Below are 20,081 nucleotides of genomic sequence, written 5' to 3'. Positions count from 1 at the left end.
ATATACGGATAAGTTTTATTGGAGATTTGCCTGCATGTTTGATTAACTGTATTTAATGGTCCATACACGGATAAGGTTTATTGGAGACTTGCATGCGAGTTTGATCGACTCTTTTTAACGATCCAATCGTACTTCTGCGTTCACGAGCTGCTTTGGACGATTAGTGTTCGTAAAAAATTCGTTTAGTGGCACGTGAAGATCGAAAAGTCAACGATAAGCATAAAAAATTCGGGTACACGCTGGATACAGGATCGCGGACGACGAGTTTTCTGGTTAAGAACGCGAGAGAACTCGCGTGCAGTCGCCTTCTCGCGCACAGACTCCAACGACTGGCGCTTCCTACTGTTTGTGTTCGAGAAGTAAATTACAATAATTGAATAGACCGCTAACTCCCCCTTGGTTTACCGTCTCGTTCCCCGGTGTTAGCTTCGTCTTTTCCTCGCAGCCTCCCTTCCGAGCCTAACGACCACTCTGCCACAGTAGCGTCTTTCCGCTCGCTGAGCACAGAAATGTTGCCCATCGCGAGTTTTATGACTCCTGATGTCCACTTGAGAGCTTCGCTCCTGGGAATCGGTATCGAGAATGAGAGTTCTTTCGCACCAGCGTTCGAGCTCCGGTAGCTTCTTTACTCGTAAGATTGCTTCCTGAGCGTTAGCGCGGAAGAAGAATCCTTTCTACGTGTATCTTCATCACAGAGTCTTACCGCTGACAGAGATGGACACTCAATTTCATTCGATACTCGTTCATCGTTTCGAAAGCTCGAACGCATGGTAGCGTTTCGAGTCCAAATTGATTTTCAAGTAGAGTCCTGCTTCCGGTAGCGACTGTTGAGACCAAAGCTTTTCGATGGACACAATGCATTACGACAGTTTGAGGGCCCTACGTCACGACTTGATTAGCAAGAGAGAAACCTTTTCAGGGAGCAAGACGGTTTTCAGAGTATCTCCGTTATCCGTACGGATCGGCGGCGGTGTCTATCGCGTCGCAGCAAGATTTTCCATCGCGAGCAAAGTGGAACGAGCGGGAACGCGGCTCTACGGGTGTTTTGAAATACCCGTGGCTAGGATTTCCGAAGGATTTATCTCAAGAAGCCGTGTGTCTCGCGCTCGGTGACCGGTGCTCATAACCGGACGCACTGGCGCGGCGTTGGATATATATACGAGGCAACGTGCTCGACGCGGGGAAAAAAACCAGAGCCAGGAATGTCACCTGTTTGTGCAAGTATCGACGCATTATCCCATTGCGTCGCGATAAAATCGAGCTTAAAAGCAAAACAGGATATTACTCAAGCGCGAAAACATTTCGTCTTGGGAAACGGGGCCGTCGTCGCACTTGATTTATAATATCGGCGTCTTCGCGGACGGCGTCGAGAAAACGCCGCGTTCTGCAGTTTTTTTTTTCTTTATGTTTTTGCAACGATACCGGAGAACAGAAGCGACGACGGCTTTTCGAACTGTCGTATTAATTGCTGTTGCAGACATCATCGACGCCGATTATCGGTTTACGAGCCCCGTAAAGACGGTGTAACTGGCGCGAACCGAGCAACGCGTAAAACGCGTCTCTTTAAGGAGTTACGACACCTTGGAACTTTTATGAAATCGAAGACCATCTTTTTTGAAACGAAATCTTGGAAACGGTCCGTTACACCAGCTAAAGCGCGATTTAAGAATCAGGAGAACTCGATGCTCTTGTAAAACTTTCAGGATGGCCCAATAAATGGAACTTTTCAGGATTTTATATGCACGTACGAGTAAAAAAACGGTCGCGATTCGCTTTACGGAGGTAGTCTGGTGCCGAACGTGTCGTATTAACAAGGTATCGCTGCAATGAATTATTTAACTGCGGCGATCGCGTCTCGTGTTTTGCGACACCCAGCGACTCCGAGGATGATTACGATCACCGGTATCCCGGAAATATTCGGGAAGTTCGAGGAAAACGGTCGAATCGGAGGAAAGTTCGGTTCGTTCGGCGTGACGTAAACGAAGAAGACAAAGAGAAGAAGGTCGTCCGCGTCTCTCGTCTCACCTGGCCAACACGGTACCTGCGTAGTTCTAACGCGAGGTTCGCGCGCGCGTTGTACATACACAGCGCACGGGGATCGGTGGGCAAAGGTGAACGCCGTATTCGAGCGGAGACGTATTTGTAGAGGCAGCGGATCGAAGCGAGATACGAGAACGAAAAGGCAGCGGACAGCAGAGGACGCGAAGTCGAGCCGAGAGCTGTCCGGACGCGCGATGCTCGACACACAAAACGTCCGACGGAGAACGCCATTACCTCCAAGATTCGTTCCAACTTCCAAGTATTCGTTATTTGTTTGCTCCTCTCGCGGCCTGGACAGCGGGGCTCGACTATTTCACCGGTCGACGACGGTCCACCTTCGCACCGGTGGGGACTTCTCGCTCCGAATACCGAGAATTTCGGCACCACCTAGACACGACCCGCTGGCCCCCGGTAGCCGACCGCCGCGAGGAGCCTCTGGAATCAAGGCCATCCTCGTATTACCCACCGACACGATCTCTTACCTAACTCGGAGAACGCTTCGCCGACGATTCTCCATCGCCTCGTCGTCGTCTTCGTCGTCGTCGTCGCCGCCACCGCCGCTGTAAATTGCGACGCGAGAACGCGGCCTGTGTGGACTTCGTTACGCCAACCGGTTCTTATTTGCGCGTACGCGCGCCGGAGTCGATATTACGATACGACGGGAGATCGGTCCGCGACGCGCGATAAGAGAAAAAAAATAATATTGGAAGGCGAATCGGCGATCGGATCGCGCCAACTGGACATATCGGTGGAAACCAGGCGCGAGCAGCTACGCGACACGGCCAAGGGTACGCGGAAAATAATTTCGGAATTTATCGGAACGAGAATAAAATAAGTAAGTTTGTCGAACGCATCGGACTCTATTGGGAAAGAAAGATACGGGAGGAAACGTCCTTACAAACAAATATACTTGGAAGCAAGAAGAGTCATCGAGTACGTGATTTTCTATGATTTGAAAAAGATGAAAAGACTGGTCGAGTCATAATCCCCTGGAGATGGTATCGCCAAGAGACAGAAACATGTTCGAGATGTTCGAGTTCGGACGCCTCGATACTCTTGGCCTCGCTATGCAAAAGAAATTACAAATACGTATACTATTGTAACTTCCTCCCGGGTGCAGCATGTTCTATTCTTTTCCACTTCTCGCGATGCTACATGTTTCGTTTCCCTCTTAGAATCCTTTCGTCCATGTTACGTTTAAATTAGGATTAAGTTGGGTCAGGTCGTAAAACAGCCTTCCTCGCTGAACCACGCCCTTGCACTTCTGTTTCTATTTGGCGAATAAAGTCGTTCGATAAAAGAGAAAAATAAAATAAAATGTTGGTGGATTTAACTGGTTCGCAACGAGCGGCAAGGTTGGAAATTTTCCGCCCGGTAGCGTAACGTCTAGACCCAACCGGAGACGACAAAGAAGCTATTATTTTCGCTTACCGTTCCGCGAAAATGTTCTCCGAAAGACACGCGGCTCGGAGCGAGTTTAGCAGGATTTTGGCGGCTCGGTGTAGAGCAACGGGGCCGAAATAGCGTCGGGGAATGCTCGCGGCTAGAGGCGAGAGAGGGCCCAGAGAGCCTTTCGGGGCCCGGTCCCCGGAGTACTGGCGACTGGCGACTGGCGATTATAAAGAACAGTAAAAAAGAAACGAGAGGAGACACCCGACGGAGACGGAGACGAAGAGGAAGAGGAGCGGCGTATAGGCATCGTCGTTGGCTGCGTTTAAAAAACCAGTTGTGCGAGCCGAGCCGACAGCGACGGCACTCGCTGGGTTAGGCACCGAGAAAACCGGCGAGAAGGTGCCCTCGCGTGGGCCGCCACGGGTCCTATAAGGACCGCGAGGGCCTCTTTCGAGCCCTACGCCGCATTCAGACGCTTCCACGGTTTGTTTTCTGCCTGGCTAGGCCACTCGACCCCGCCTTCTCCCGATCGACTTCCAGTCGATTCCAATAATTCCGTTCCGGTGAAACGAACGATATTCCTCCTCGCGATATCTAACGATAACCGTGTAATGGATCGACGATCGCGAGCTACCGATTCGTTAACGCCGCCACTGTCACTTCTCGTAGCAATAAATACACTCTTGGGTCGTCCTGAAGGTTTCCACTTTCGAAGAACATAATTCGACTAAACATTAGGTAGACTCTTAATCTCGACTGAATTATTTTCCTTAATGTTGATTTTTACCAAATTGGTAAACGGAAATCAACATTGAAGCATTCAAAAAATAATGAACTAACAGAGGATTAAATAAATTTTCAAATAATTACATTGATATATACAATATTAGTTTAAATTTGCAGAGACCCCAATAATCCACTTAAGGGTTAATATTATTTTTGCTAAAATATAAAACGAATTTTTCAGTGTCCTTTTGTTCGAAGAACGAAGCAAGTCAAAATCGATGGGTGATAGGTAGAATACTCTTCAGTTTGTCTACGAAGAGGGAAGAGCCTGAAGGGACGTATGCGCAAAGAATGCCAAAATGGCCGCAATTGTTACCCAAAGGCGCGTAAACGGTTCAGACGATTCTGCGGGATTCGGGGACACGCGAGTAGCAGACTCGTCCGGCGGATTCTACGAATTTTCGGGAACACGAACCGCGGGCCCGTCGGGGCCCAGTGACGGCGCGTAGCGATAAAATCCCGGACGCGCGCGCGTCCTCCGAGCAAACATCATAAATCAAAATTTTTCGTTGTCGTTTTTCCAGCCGCGCTGACGCAACCACGAACAAACGAACGAATTTGGGCAGCGCGCGCGGAAGGAAGGAGATTTCGGTCGAACGTCGTTCCGGTGGGTTCACGCGTCGTCAGGTGGGACCCCGATGACGTCATCGTTGCCCGAAAGATTACGAGGCGCGCGAGATGCAACCAAAATTATGCAAATACGATGCAAATCCCGGAGCGGCGTGACGCTAATCCCCGTCACAATATTGAAGGTAATTGGTCGGAGGGGGTGTTGGCCTGCCTTTCTCTCGCTGTCTCCGTCACCTTTTCTTCGCGGCGGTCGCAAAAACACTCGGTAGCCCCGGAAGTCTATGTCACGGAACAGATATTTTACGACATCGAGTGGCTCCGTCGTTCGACACCTTCCTCGAACGCAAACAACCTCCAAAGACCGAACGCCTTCCTCTCGACTTTACGACTTCTCGGCCTGTGTCGCGGTACAAGTATTTCCCGGATAACTGAAGCGAAACTGGGTCAGTAACGTTTCAGTTGTCCGGACGATAAATAACGTTTAGTCCCCATTTAAATGACCTGGTCAAAGAAACTTGGTTGCACTATTTCATCGTGAACCGGGGCCAACGGCGATTCAGTTATCCGAACGAAACTCGTTCCAAAACACGTGTAAAACATACCAGAGCGGTTTACTCCCGTCGACGTCGTCTCCGTCGCTTCTGGGTCTCGATTATCTGGGAAGATCGTCCTTCGTGTTCGGCCCTTATCGATCCTCGCACGGATCCCGCGGCGCGGTGGACGCGGGGGGAACGAGCGCCAGGGAAGAGAGGTGGGCAGGTTCATTCATGCCGCGGTGGAAGAAGAATTATCTCGGTCGGGCCCGTTATCTGCGGCGACGTACGTGCGTGTACACCGTGCTCGAAGGTAGTCACGAACCCGAAAGAGATACCGCGGTTCACCGGCGGAAAGCGGCGACAGGGACGCGGCACTCGACCAAGAAACGAAGAGAGGACGCCCAGGGAGACGGTACCGGACGAAGACAGAGAGAGGGAGCGCCAGGTTTCTTCGTGGGGGTTGATGAATGACGGGCGGTTAGCCACGACCACGCTAAAGTTATCTGGGTAATCTGAGGAGGCGAGGTCCCACTGTCTTACGACGAGTTTTATTATGGTGTTTCTACTCGGCAAGGGCGAGGTCAGCGCGGGCGTGCGTTGAGCCGAGGCCTGAAAACGAGACTGGGTCAGCCCCGGTTGCATCAGAGATAGCGAAGAGAGGGCTTCCCTCACCCTTGCTCGCCGCTCGAACCTGAACGCGAATACCGTGGCCCAAACTGCCAGTTTCTACCGTTCAACGTCTCGAGTCCTTGACCCACTATTAGACAAGGCCTGACCGCCATCTTGAATGTCACCTGTCGCGCTATTTCCACCGGTGGGCCACGACATTTTCGGGAGAGAGTTCGACGGAGGATTACGTCGTAGCGACATCTACGAACGTCTGGAAATTGGAGCAAAGTTTCTCGATGAAAGATCGGTAATGGTAAGACGGGGTAGAAAACGGTCCCATCGGAGACAGCATCCCTGCTGGTTTTTTTTTGCCGCATCTGCCTCCGTCGGTAAGGGGTTCCTCGCGAAACGAGGCCCGGAGAAACCCCTCGGGGTGGGCCCCTTTCGAGTTAACCGTCTCCTCGGTGCCTTACCGACTGTGATCTTTTGCAGCGATTACGCCGAGTGTAACAACCTCGATTATTATTATTACACTATTACGGGATGTGCCTTTAATGGCGTCGTTGATCGACGGCAAGTAGCGATCGTTGCATTTTCTGGGCAATTATTATACCGCATGTACAATGTTAGAAACCGAATTGGATTATTCTATGCTTTCTCACGGTTGTTTAACTTTAGTAATTAATTTATTAATACAAAGAAACGTTTACGTTACAGAGTTCGAAAAGTTCTTCGATTTTCAAATTGTTCCGGATTAATTCACCGTACAAAGTATACAAACATTAATTATCCGCAGTAGCCATCTTCTTGTACACTCTTTCCCCCGTCGCTAAATGACGTTATCATCGCCCGTTTCATCGAAATCAATCAGTTTATTCTCAAAACCTCGTCCAGTGTTAGTTTCAGTATGTCTAATAGGGGTCATAAACGTAACGATTTATTCTATGATTAGTCGTACATCGAGTTATAATGATAGTGGTTTGACGACGTCATGCTGCCATTCAACATGATTGCGTTGAACGACAGGTTGCATAACAACCCCACACGCTTTACAATTATCGATCAAGTAGTCCTATCGACCAACATTTTATAATTCATCGTACGATAAATCGACGTGTCCGCAGCCCCTGTGAGTCCGTTAATGCTTTTAGTTTTCAAAACGTTATTTCAGATTTGGAACGAACGCTATCATAAATTCTATCGGTACTCCCGATAGCCGGAATAGCATATTATGCTTTATTAAATTTGCAAAACAAATGTACGCTTAATATTCAATTTCCCATACATTGTATTTGAATTGGAAAATATCGAGCATCTTGCTCAAACTAAGACAGCTTCGAATTGACTAGAATAACTATTAATATGGCCACTGTATTCCCGTTCGACTACGCTGATACTGTCTGCCACCCTTGTCTGATCAATACTGTCTCCTTTCACGCGTAACATATTCAGAATTCCTCTCCTCTCCTGTTCTTTCTGTAAACACGATCACGTCACCCCGCTTCTCAATGAATCTAGCTGGCTCAACGTGACGCAAAAATGAATCACGCGTGTTGTTATTCAACTTGAGTTAATCGATGCTTTCGTGCAACTATAGTCGTATGACTACTGTTGCGCAGAATATCGCATATGATAAACTTTTCCGTTCACCAATTGTGATTTCACTTTTCTTACGCGGACAAACAAAACATGTGAGTTAAAACTGTTTTAATATATTTATTCGATACTGTTAGTTTTATTTAACGATTCAGAAATAGATAATTATCGATGTTTTATTCGTCATTAGAAGTTTGTATCTATGTCCTTCGTTCTATTCTTGTAAGGGCAATTCGAAACGCGTACGACCCTATCCCTTCCTAGTCGTTCCATTCCAGGCATTATCATAATTTCTCTCCCAGTTGATAATTCCAATTATCGTTTAGGCGAGCGCCAGTAACGCCTATAATAACCACACTCGCGGTCACGATCTATGCCGCTCTCGTTTTCGTTCCGGTCTTTCTCGCTCCGTGGCCCCAGGACGTACGCGGAATCGATGAAGCGTTACCGGGAACGAGCAAGAAACTTTAATAGGGTGCAATTATCCGCGGCGAAACATCATCATTTCTGGGAGCAACGCCTCGAGTCCTTTGGAGAATCAGCGCCGATTTCGTCGTTGGTCGTCGCGTGATGGGGCACGCGCCAATCGGTCCGCCGCGAGCAGCGAGGCATTTTATTTCCGATTAGACGCCATTTATCTTTGTTTAGCGCCACCAACGATCCAACGTACGGAAGAAGACGAACGTCTTCAATTTCTAACAACTCGAGAATCTTACTATCGAAAGCCTCCATGATGGAAATGAAAACGAAAATTAAAGAACGTAATTTAAAAAATATAAAATAGAATAAAATATTTCACGCTATAATTTATCCGGTTCAAGTAACGTCACAAATAAATCGCTATACGTTGCTTTCATTCGCCTACCGTTCGAATAAAATTTTGACCATTTCTGCGACTGGGCCCGGAGGTCCAACGCGGCTCGTAGTCCCACGAAAATCGGGCCTCAGCGCGGCGCCGGGTTAACGAGTAGCGAAAATCCAGCCGTCTGACCTTTCCGAAAGTCGTCTGACGAGGAACGTGCCGTGTCCGATGGGTTTTCGATAGCTCTGGGTCAGACACGCAATCTGCCAGTATTCTAGCTCGCGTTATTAAAGTGATGTAAGCAGATTCTTTTTAAAAAATGTAGTTTCTGCGAGCAACTTTCAATATAAGGTTCTCTAGCTACGTACCTATATTGCTTGTTACATCGAACCAACAAAGTAGATAAGAATAGCACGGTTTAATCTTGCATGTTGTACCTATGAGCAAAGTTTAGTCGTAGAAAAATAAGACCTAGACGATGTAGACGCAAAATCTGAAGAAACGAGCACCCAAGAGACGTCTCTCTGGCTTAGGATCGCAGTATAAGCCCCTAAAATCTTCGGAATCTTTCCTCAAACGCCTCGTATAATGGCGACGACGGTGCCCAGAGTCGCGTAGCGTCGTCAGGCCCAGCATTTATTCCGCGCGAGCGATTCGCGAGGAGTACACGGTTTTCCTCCTTTCTTTTTTTTTGTCGTGCACGAAATTTACATGACCGCAATGCAAACGGCGGTCGAGAGGTGCACCGACGCGGAGGATCGAGGCTGGAGTCGATCGCGAGCTCGGTTCAGTTTTTGCACGCAAAACGGCCTTGTTGACAATGACGTCAACGAAGACGCGAACTCGTCGAGCATCCCGTGGATTTGTACGCTCGTTCGCTCGATGCGAAACGAACCCGGGCAAAAAAAGGGTACTGCGTAACAGGCAGCGTTACAGAGGTACGTGCGTTCACTTACAAGAAGGTCGACCGAAAAAAAAAAAACGCCAGGAAAGAAGGAAAATCCCAGGAGGAGTCTTGCGTCACCGTCCCCCGTACGAGACTTTCGTCGTTTTCTCCCGTGGAAAAAGACCGACGCTCCGATCGGCTTCGCAATTTTGAGTTATTATTTAATCCGGTACCGGTCGCGGTATTGTTCGTTCGCAAGGACGCGTAACGAAACGATGAGTAATCTCGGGTATTCGAAGCGCGAGGACTCGAACGAGATACTTCGCATCGGATGCTCCTAGCTTTCCCTTCGCCCACCCGACTCTCCTCCATTTTGCAATTTCACCGTCCGTCGATCGTACGTCCAATTTCCTTCGACATGATATCAAAAATGGTTATACAACTTTTAGAAATAATCTGATCTTCGACTGTTTGCAAATGTTTGATAATATGTCGGTTTGCGATCGTATGCTACGCCTTCAAAGTTAAGGTAACAATTATGCTGTATGTGATTCTAGAGAGCGTTTTCCATTATTATTTTTGTATTATCGAAACATTTTTCGAGGTACTCTTGTTCCATCCTCGCTCTAACTGGAACAAGTGGTGGCTAGCTCCGGGTCTGAGGAGACCCAAGCGTGGTACTGCGAGGGTTGAGGGTTAAGCGGTCGACGAAGACGAGGGAATTGCGATGGAACGGAGAAACTGGCCGAGAGTGCGCGTACACCATGCGTTTACTATACGCTATACCGACACGCCATTCACCGGACCCCTATGAATGAACACGGACGAACGCGCGATGGCAACTTTATACGCTGTAACGCGACCAGGCCGAGGCGGTTGCCGGACCAAAAGAAGGAGAAAGAGGCGCACCGCGGGATAGAGCGCACGGGACGAGCGAGATCCTCCGCGAGAGAGGATCGAGAGAGAAAGATCGAAGGAGAAGGGGAGAAAATTGAACGGAGAAAGGAAGCTCGCGTGGTTGTAAAACGTATGCACGCACACCGTCGAGCCCGACCAGCGGTTTCGCATTGTATTATTATTCAATAGCGATAGAGTAATTGATCTCGGAGTCTCCTCGGCGAGGTTGCACGCATTCGCGTAACGTTGCGCGCGTGCGTGTGTAAAACGCTCGCAGAAACGCATGCAAAGGAGGCCCCCGGACACCACGGAGCGAACAAGACGGAAAAAGTCTGGTCGTTTAATGAGTTTGATATGGGAGGGACGTCCCATCTTGTAATCTTCATTATTCAGGCGATGTGCTTGGTCGCGTTCGACGGTTAGCCGCGGTCCCGGATTGGTCGAACGATTAAATCGCCCGCCGATAACGATAGGAACGACATCGTTTGACAAATCGATCTCATTTCGATTTTCGTTTGCTGGATTTCCTCGAACCGCCCCTTAACTTATAGAGGCTTCCCGTATCCTCGGAGAACTAGAGCGATTAAGTGGAACTTAATTTTCTCGAAGATTTACTAATACTATTTTTAAAAATAATCGATATAGTATTGCTCAAAATTCAACACCTCAGGAATTAGGAAGAATACTGGGATTCGAATTCGAGTATCGCGAATCTAAAAATAAGGTATCGATCCGTTTCATCATTTCACGCGAAACTGAGAAACAAGAACCACCAACTTTGTCTCGAAAAAAAAAAAATTATAATCAAGTTCTTCCTAAATTTTTATTTGCGAAAGAGCGAATAAAATCCTCCAATTTCGCGAGGAATTCGGCTCCGTTTTTACATATCATTAACGTATCGCTTACAACGAATTAAAGTAGTCAATAAAAAAGCAAAAAAAAAGTCGTCCGCGGCTCTCCGAGTCCACCGTTGACTCGACACAAACGGCAAATAATTACATCAGCGGGGCCAATAAAATTCATGCAGGAAAGCGTTAAAGCGTAAAAAGCTGCAGAAACGAGGCGTTAATTTTATACGTCGATAGCCGGATCGACGAAAGAAATAAAAAATAAAGAGAAGAAACCTCGTTCGTTTTTTGCCGACGATCGAAAGAGACCACGGACGTTTCGATAAAAGTTCGTTTCCTCGATGATTTACCGGTAGATTTCTGACCTTTAAATGCAACCGGCTCCTCGTGTTCCGTTCCCCAAGCCCCCGTGGCGGACCACTTGTCACGTAATCGCGAGTAGTTATACGGCATCCACTTTCGTCGATGCGGGATCGTCCATTGGAAGCGAAAGGTACGAGATACGCGAGATACAGCTCGGGCATGTATATTATTGTGTATTTGTCAGGCTGCGGCAACGGGGCCCTCCCATACCGAGTCCTCGCTCTTCCTCCGCCTTCGCAGTCACCTTTTCCGTCTCCTTTTCACCCCCGTTCGTCCGTCGTGCCCGTCTCTCTCTGTGTTCTACAACCTGCATTCCCGTAAGTATAATTCCTGGCGCGTTGTTTGTATGCGCATGTAAATGCACGGGTATTGTGTTTGCCGATGCCACACCACCGACGACGACGAACGCGTTCCGCGATGTGTTCCCCGCACGAGGCGTTAAACGCCGAGCGTTCGCTGCTTCGAATTCGAAACGCAGCTGCATCGGCCGCCGTGGCTTGTGTGCCAGCCGAATCTTTCCAGCCTTTTCGTACCTCTCGATTCTCGATGGCGAACGGAAACTGGGTCGCGGATCGACTTCCACGACGATTTTTCTTTTAACCGTTAAACCAGCAAACGGTTCGAACGTCTCTCTTATAAAGGATACCAGAAAGAATACTCTCGCCGTTCGGAGTACTCTTTCCTTACGCCCACGATACGGATCTTACGTAACGGCGCGGAGTATTATACGCGTCCGAGAAGGTTGTAAGCCCCCAAGATTGATTTCTTTCCGCGATTCCGCTCGCGGGACGGCGCGCGTATTCCGTTAGTCCCGGGATGACCGATGCAAATATCGCGGCTGGATCGAATTCCCCGCAACGATATCGTTTCGTCGCCACGAGGCACCGGCTCTTGTGAAGCAGACTTAACACCAGCCACGTTGCCAGCTGAACCATCCCGGGGCCCGACAACAGGAATGCCGTGTGTTAAAATGCCTTCTGCGGCTGTGTGTTCGAATCGTGCGCGCCTCGTGCGTCCCGGGTACTGTGTGAGTGCGTGCGTGCGTGCGTGGCCGAGTAGGATGCGTAAAACGTGCGTCTGCGTTCTCCCCGTGCTCAGCCTCGGGCCCAGCATCACCTGTCTTCCCTCTTCCCTCGGCAGCCCCTCTTCACCCTTCCGCAGCCGCCTATCTCTTACCTTTTCTCTCCTCTGACCGACGATCATCCTCTCTTTCCCTCCTGCTCCACCCAGGCCCCCTCTTTCATTCTCCGCTTCTTTCTCCGAGACCCCCTTCCAGAATGAAAGATAATAAAAAATCCCTCGAGAGCCTCCTAGGAGACTAGCTCGATTTCGGATCTTCGATTTTACTTTTGGTGATGTCGGCCCCCGCCGCTCCCCCGACGTCCCCTCCTCCCACTGCCTTGAGGATGGAACGTGCTCTCGACGACCGTAGATCCGTTCCTCTCGGAATCGAGAGCGGAAACGAAAGAAAAGAACGCATTGGTACCTTTTGACGCCGTAGGAATCGCCCTAAGGACGATGGCGGGCGCATACTATCGACTTTCCTTCCACCGGTGGTTTCGAACAGGGTTGAGGGAACGTTTTTACATCAAAATCTGTCTAAGTCTTAATAGAGTTCATCTGTTATCCGCCCTAAAACGCAATGAATTTCTCTAAGCTCTTGAAATTATGGACCATCGATGAAGATTGACAAATGCAATTTTTAATAATCAAAACCTTCCATCGGTGTCCACTACGAAGCAGATTGTTTTCCGTTTTCTGCACGTCAGAGGAAAAAAATCATTCGTCGCGATATAAATCAAACATCTCGACGAAGCGAGCAATCGATATCCGTGAAGAGAGTCGAGCGAAGAGACACGCGTCCAGGGTCGAAGACAAATATCTCTTAGCGTGCCTCGACGTTCGCGTTCCGTTTTAATGAGACACGCGAAGCGTTTACCGCGGCGTCCGCGTCGGGAAGCAATTTTTCAGAGACGCAATTTCGAAAACGGAGGAGCCCTCGGGCGAGTATCCAACGGGGGATCGACGGCTATTTACGAGCGAGCCGGGATTTCCACGTGGTTCCAGGAGGCGCGTGCTTGCGTTTACGGCGGTTGCGGTTTTGCGGTTTGCACGACAAGCATCGTCGTTTCTCGGCATCGATGTTGCCTACCGTGCTGCACCGGGGCCAGTCATCTTTTAGCGATCGCATTTGCCAACGTGGTCGCGTACATCGAATAGATCGTTAAACCCTTACGTCTCTTTTCCATATTTTACGTAGAAATTAGAAGCTTCCAATTGTCTGGAAAGAAAATTTTATAATAGTCCAGTGGTCAACGCGTTAGCCACGAAAGTCACAGTAACGTAGTTAGTAGCATGGAGGACAATTGTCATCTATTTTTCAAGTCATTCGATAGAAATATATTCATTTGGAGAATCTTTCGCGTAGACGTTACGCCGAGGACGTTGGCTAGATTTGACTAAAGTTCGAGGCGAACGTTTCGTCTTCACCCCGTCGCCATGCCGCGTCCGGCTATTCTCGGCAATGTTAAAAGCCCGTCTCGTTTAATTTCCTTTTTTTGTCTGCACGCGGTACATCCCACCCTTTCGTGCGGTGCACCTTCAGAGGTCTGCACCTACTCCTTCGGGCCCGTTTCAGCGCGCTACGAGCTAAACGTGCCCCGCGGGGGCCCGAAGACCAGCCAGCAGACCCTTGCTTTTACCCTTGACCGATCTCCCTTCGGACGCGTCTTCTTCGACAGTGCTGGACCCACGCCTCTCCGTGCCCCATACTCGTCGATACACGACGATATTTAAAAACCTTACCACAAATAAATATCTGTAAACTTACGAACGTCGACTTTAGTTTAAATTACTTTCAAGATTTATTTATTCGTCCCGCGTTAGAAACTGAACGAGTTAAACAGCCCGAACAATGCTACTAACCTAAGGTTACGCAACAACGGATTAAAAAAAATGATCGTTTCATGATTTTCGTAAACGGTGACGACGATATGACGAAATTCGCCAAGCACTCCATCCGATAACCATCGAGGAACGTTAACGTGGACGCGGCCGATCTAGGATCGAGGTTAGACCGAGCACGGCGACGCATAACTCGTAGAGGCGATAGTCAGTTACCGTCGACCATCAGAATTTTACCAGCGAGTTTATTAATATGCTAATACGTAATAAATCCGTTTGGTACTTTCCGTTTCATTGGCGATCCCGTGCGCCATTCGATATCGCTTTCTCGACACGGGTCCGCGATACGAAATCAGGCTGTAAAGTAGCCAAAGGTTAAGTCGCGTTATTGTCATCGCAGCTAGCGGCTACAATTTATTAGGGTTATTATTCCAACGGTGTATAGGCGATCGGAGGATTACGATTTCGCGCGGAGGAGCGGAACTACCGTACCTTTCACTTCCAACGAGGAGACACGGATAATAGTCTTCGATCGTCGTTGTCGTCGGCACAGCGTGCATACGTAACTCGTAAGTTCGTGCTTCGAAGGGATCTCTCCGCGCGCTGCGTTTCTACGCTCACGTCCGCGCCCGCGACGCCGTCGGGGAGAGACAGAGAAGACAAGAGGGGCCCTCGACCTCGGAACACTGTTACGTGTCAGGTACCATAGCCGTACGCGTGAATAAGTTATGGTCGGTCTGCCATATCCACGAGGCAGCACGCGTGCATCAGCCTCGATCCACGCTTCTCTCCGTCTCTCCCCGGAGAGAACGCGGTGTTTCCTAGTATCCGAGACGTTAACCTTGTATAACCAACCGACACCGGTGCTTTCGAGACGACCGTTCGATTCTCTTCGGCGTGTACCGTTCTTTTCATGCCGTTGCGCCGATTACGAAATCTTACTCGAACGAAGACGAAATCGTCGCCGTGTCCTGCGCCGTCCGGAACACCAGAATTCCTCTTTCGGGGTGGCCCGGGAAACATCAACAAATGTATCAAAAAGTTGATCTTCCTTGATGAAATTGTACGATCTTCGAGCAACGGTAGCAGATCAGGGTAGCAAGAAAGGTGAGACATCGTCTCTTTGCTTCTGTATTTGAAAGTTTGCACATTGACATCCAAGATGCAAGCACTTCGATTATCCGCGCATCCCCCGAAGATCGTTCGATTCTTGGACGTCGGATCAGCGACTCGTCGGTTCGCCAGGAAGGGTAAAGAGGAGAAAGGACGGAGGACACGAGGGTGTCCCAAGGACTCCCCATCGCGAACGGTGGCGCGAGTTATTTCTCCGGGACGTAATTCACGTCGATGGGGTTGGGGGGCCCCCTCGGGGCTCCTTTGGTTGCTCGCATTGTCCTCTCTCCTCCCGAGGCGCACCTTTGAGCTCCCGCATTCTGCGTAGCGTCACTTTATAATATTTACAGCCCTCCGCCAAATTCCTTCCGCGCCGTTTTATCTTGGTGACGGTGTCCCTCCCCCTCCGCGTCAGGGTGGGAGGACGAAGGGCTGCGGTTCTGGCGGCGCGTCGATTCCTCTGCCCTTCGAGGGAGCCCGATCGGGACCAGCGGCGGCCTTTGCTCGATTTTCTCCATTTCGATCGGGGGAGAGCAACGAATTTCGGGTATCGTGGTCGTGGACCGTGGAGAGAAACAGGAAAAGGAGCGAAACGAGAGAAAAAGGGAGAAGGTCGTAGCTGGCCCCTAGCGTACCGAACGGAGAAACGACGGGACTCGAGACGAGACGAGACGAAGGGAGCCGAAACGAGGAGAGGAGAAACGAGGGAAGCGATCGTGCATGCGTCTTCTATTTGTTAGGAGGGAGAGGCTTCGTCGGCTCGTAACCGCGGCCTCTTATAAGCCCCCGATGGGGGCCCCCAATCGGACACATGAAAGCCAAAAAGCCGAAAGTTGTCGTTGATCTAGTGCTCCACCGGCCGCTTAACTAGGGCCCGATACCTTCGGATAAGGCCCCTCTCGCCCGCTCCCGACGTACCGGGCCCATCGACGGTTCGACTGCGTGGACCCGCCGTCATCTATTATATCCGCCAACCACCCTTTATCGGGACCTCTCCCGCCGACTATCGGCTACCATGGTTCCTCCAGGGCCCTTCGACGATCCACGCCGCCCGGGGGTGGACGCCTTTTTGTCGCGATACCTGGAGAACTTGGCCCTCGTCTCCGCAACGATCGCTTTTCGCAGCTTTTCGTTCGTCGATGGCCGATCTCTGTTAACTCTACGAGGTCTCAGACATTTTTAATATGGGTGACAGGACTTTTGACAAGTAGTATCCAAAATGTTAGAAATTTGGTCCGACAGTCGACGCGTTAGAGTGTTACCACTTATTGCACAGTACCGTAATTATAACGAAAGTAAATAACGTTGAAATATACGATATGAAAATTGCTTGCGAGAATAAAAGAAGACGATGGAGTCGAAGCAGAGAGGACAGAGAAAAAGGAAAACAGAAAACAAGACGAAGAGAGGAACGAAGAAGAAAAGAAAGCACCAGACTACATGATATATGACGATATATAGTACAGCCTCGATTTAGGGGACTAATTGGGGGGATGAGGTATCCGTTGAATCCGTACGTCCGGTTAAATACGAAAGTTCTCCAAGGATAGAATAACGAGGTTACCCAAAAAGTAGCGACGACCGAAAGGAACTGTCGATAGCCTGTCGAATAAAGTTTTCATTTTACACGTAATACTTATCTTTGCATCTTCGAAGGAAAAAAAGATATCGCAAGACTCGTTGACCGGACCGATAGTTTCGCCGATCGGAAGCTATCGCAACGTGTCGCAATTAAGAGGATTAAGATAACGATCGGCGATCGCGCGGCGTCCCGTAATTTCCAATCAGCCCGTATCAAGCGGCGACAGTAACATCGGCTGAACTTCGAGCGGATCCCGGTGAAGCTGAGTCGACGTCTCGAAAAGTTTCGCGAAACGTTGTCCGCGTAATCTGGAGAAGAGTCGAGCTGCGAGCGTGCATATAAAACTCGCCAGGCTCGTTTCTTCCTGCAATAGAGACGCGCAAGGTCTCGACTCGAGCGGACATCGGTTCACTCGCGGCAACACGCTCGTCACGGACGAACGAAGAATTTTTCCAGACCGAGCTGGGTTTACGGACAGGTTGAGCCGTGGCGCGCACACACGAGCGGCGCGTCTTTTAAAAGCTGGCAGTCAGCCGAGATTCAAAGGATCGTGTTGCAACGCTCTTCCTCCCAAGGCTTTTCGCGCGGCCGTGCAGGCGTCCCGTAGGCGTCGAGCGTGTTAAACGCATTCCACCTTAGAGGTTACGCGTTGCGAAATCGCGCGAAGCGCGTGAGCGTCGCGTCTCGTTAGCCGCGATTCGCGCGTCCTTGCCTCAAGTTCACGTCCCGCGTCGCCGCTGTGTCGCCTTCGATAAGGATCATCCCCACCGATACGCGAAATTTCCTTCGAAATCGGGCATTTTCATCTATTTTTATACGTTCCCTCATTGGTCAGGATCAGAAGGATCTCGTACCAGGGAGACGCAAAATTAAAAACTAGATCCGAGAAACGATGTCTTCGCGATCAAGAGGTGACATTTAAGTATCGTTGTTCTGCGATTCGAAAGGATGAGTACTGGAAGTGGTGGAGCCAGAGGGTAGAAGACACGTTCGTGATCAAGTGGTCGTAAAGGCTACTAGGCCAGGCATATAACAACGATTAGTGGCTGAGACCCTGAGAGAGTTACAAGATAAAACGTCTCTGGAATCGAATATTGTAGTTAAGAAGAGTCGCGTAGGTGTTTCTGTGATTCAGAATGATGAATCCATCCTGGCGGGGATGGGAATCCAAACGTCACACCTTACGGAAGGCATAAAGATGAGAAAACGAACCGTGGCATTCTAGGGTTAACGCGGAATGGGCCGTATAAGAGAAGCATTTCGCGATTAATACCCGGTTGCGGTCGTCGCAGATTCGTTTCCGAGGTTAAGGGACACCCGACACACGACCGCCGTTAGGACGCGTAAGTGGTCTCCTCCGTGGAGACGAGCGTCGTTCCGTCGCGATTGGAAATCACTCTCGAGCCGCAGTTTGCAACCGCAATACTCTCCGCGGTAATTCAATCGTTGCTGAACGCCGAGAAACGGTCGACGTCGATTTACCGTTTTACGTGTGGCTGTCGGGTGTCGAGAGACGATTTTGAAACGAGACTATACGAAACCGCCACGGAAATCGAACAGGAACCTTGGCAAGTCTTCGCGAGGTATGCACAAACCCAGGCAACAACTACCGGCATCGCGTACTTGGCGAGTTGGCAAATTGATTATCAAATAAAACAACATTCTACACGGCAACTTACAAGGAAAGGCTAAAGCTGACGATAAATTTTGAAAAGCTTTTGTACGATCGTCCTACGTTGAAAATATGGCGCTTTGCTGACAAACGTTGATAAAACTATGATAACGCGTGTCCGAATGATTGGTATCCGGTTTGTACCAAGTCAAGTAGCAACGGTTAAAAATTCGCGAAGACGGAAATTATCTAGACGAGTCGAGAGACGAGAGATACTGGCCAAACTTGGCTATTTGTTGCAAGTGGGCCCGACGATACTCCGGGACGACCTTTCGGTCCACGTTGACGATTATCGGCAGGATTCCTAGGCAGACCGTTCTTCCTAAACCGAGTATCATAAATTGAACTTTCTCTCGTCTTCTGCAGGACGAGCAGAGGCGTCAAGGCGCGTACGTGTATCCCGAGGCGCCTAGGCCGTCGGTGCCTTTTGTTTTTAGCACGACGGGTGACATTTCGAGCGTCTAGGCCAACCTTGATGCCAGCGCTGAAATTCCGTTTCTATCGATGTTCCAGCTTCGACGATCTTTCTCTTTCCTCCGGAGGACAGGAGAATCGCGAATACAAATTCTCCGCAGAGTCTTTCGATACTGGTAGCAATTAATCGCGAAACAGGGTCCTTTTTCGACGAGCTCTCTCGCGGCCAAACCGTGCACACGATGTCACAGTAAGAAAAGACGGATAGAGATCGATCGTAGTAGCGGGGGTGTAGTGGAAATGTAGAATCGTATTGCAACATTTGTCACAGTACTTACTTTGTTAATCTCAAATACTCTGAAAATTCGTTTCTTTAGTTCCCTAGTGGAAAGTCCCGTCATCCATATATGGGGGACGTAGCAGTTAACGCGTTACTACTTTGATAGTTGTAACAAGTATGTGTGATTTTACTGTTTCTGCTCCGACATTTATTCTTCACGTAAGTAGCTATAAAAAACCTGTTTGGTGTTGACATGATATTAAATACGTGTTGTTAGTAATAAAATTGTAAATGCAACTAAACCGTCCTCTCGTATAAATCAATTAATTGGACGTGAATTTGATAGCAACATCGACTTTAGAATGTTTAACGTTGCACCGATTTCTCTCCGTTCTTTTAAATTCTTGCCAATTCAAAAAGGTGTCGGACGTAAATAATCTACCGTAAGTATTCCCTGGTAAGTATCCCTAACGTAGATCGATGAATCGATCGAGGCAGTGCTCTATTACTAAATCATGGAAGTAGTTACAAGAACCGCTTAAATCGGATTTCAATTGCATTCAATGGCCACTACAGGCGACGATCCTCAGAAGAAACAGTGGAAGCGAATCCCTTGCAAGAATCCCAAACGCGGATGGATGCATGAATCGAGGCAATACTCTACTACTAAGACGAATACTAATTCTGAAGATTCGAGTCACCTGTTAAAGGACAGAGTCGAACCTAAAAGTTCCTCTAACGTCAGAATCGACCACCGGTTCGTTCAGAAGCAATATTCTTCTTTTAGACGC

Source organism: Colletes latitarsis, chromosome 2 (assembly GCF_051014445.1).
Source record: "Colletes latitarsis isolate SP2378_abdomen chromosome 2, iyColLati1, whole genome shotgun sequence".
NCBI lineage: Eukaryota > Metazoa > Arthropoda > Insecta > Hymenoptera > Colletidae > Colletes > Colletes latitarsis.
The sequence above is the reverse complement of the archived record's forward strand: the minus strand, read 5'-3'. Positions refer to the sequence as shown.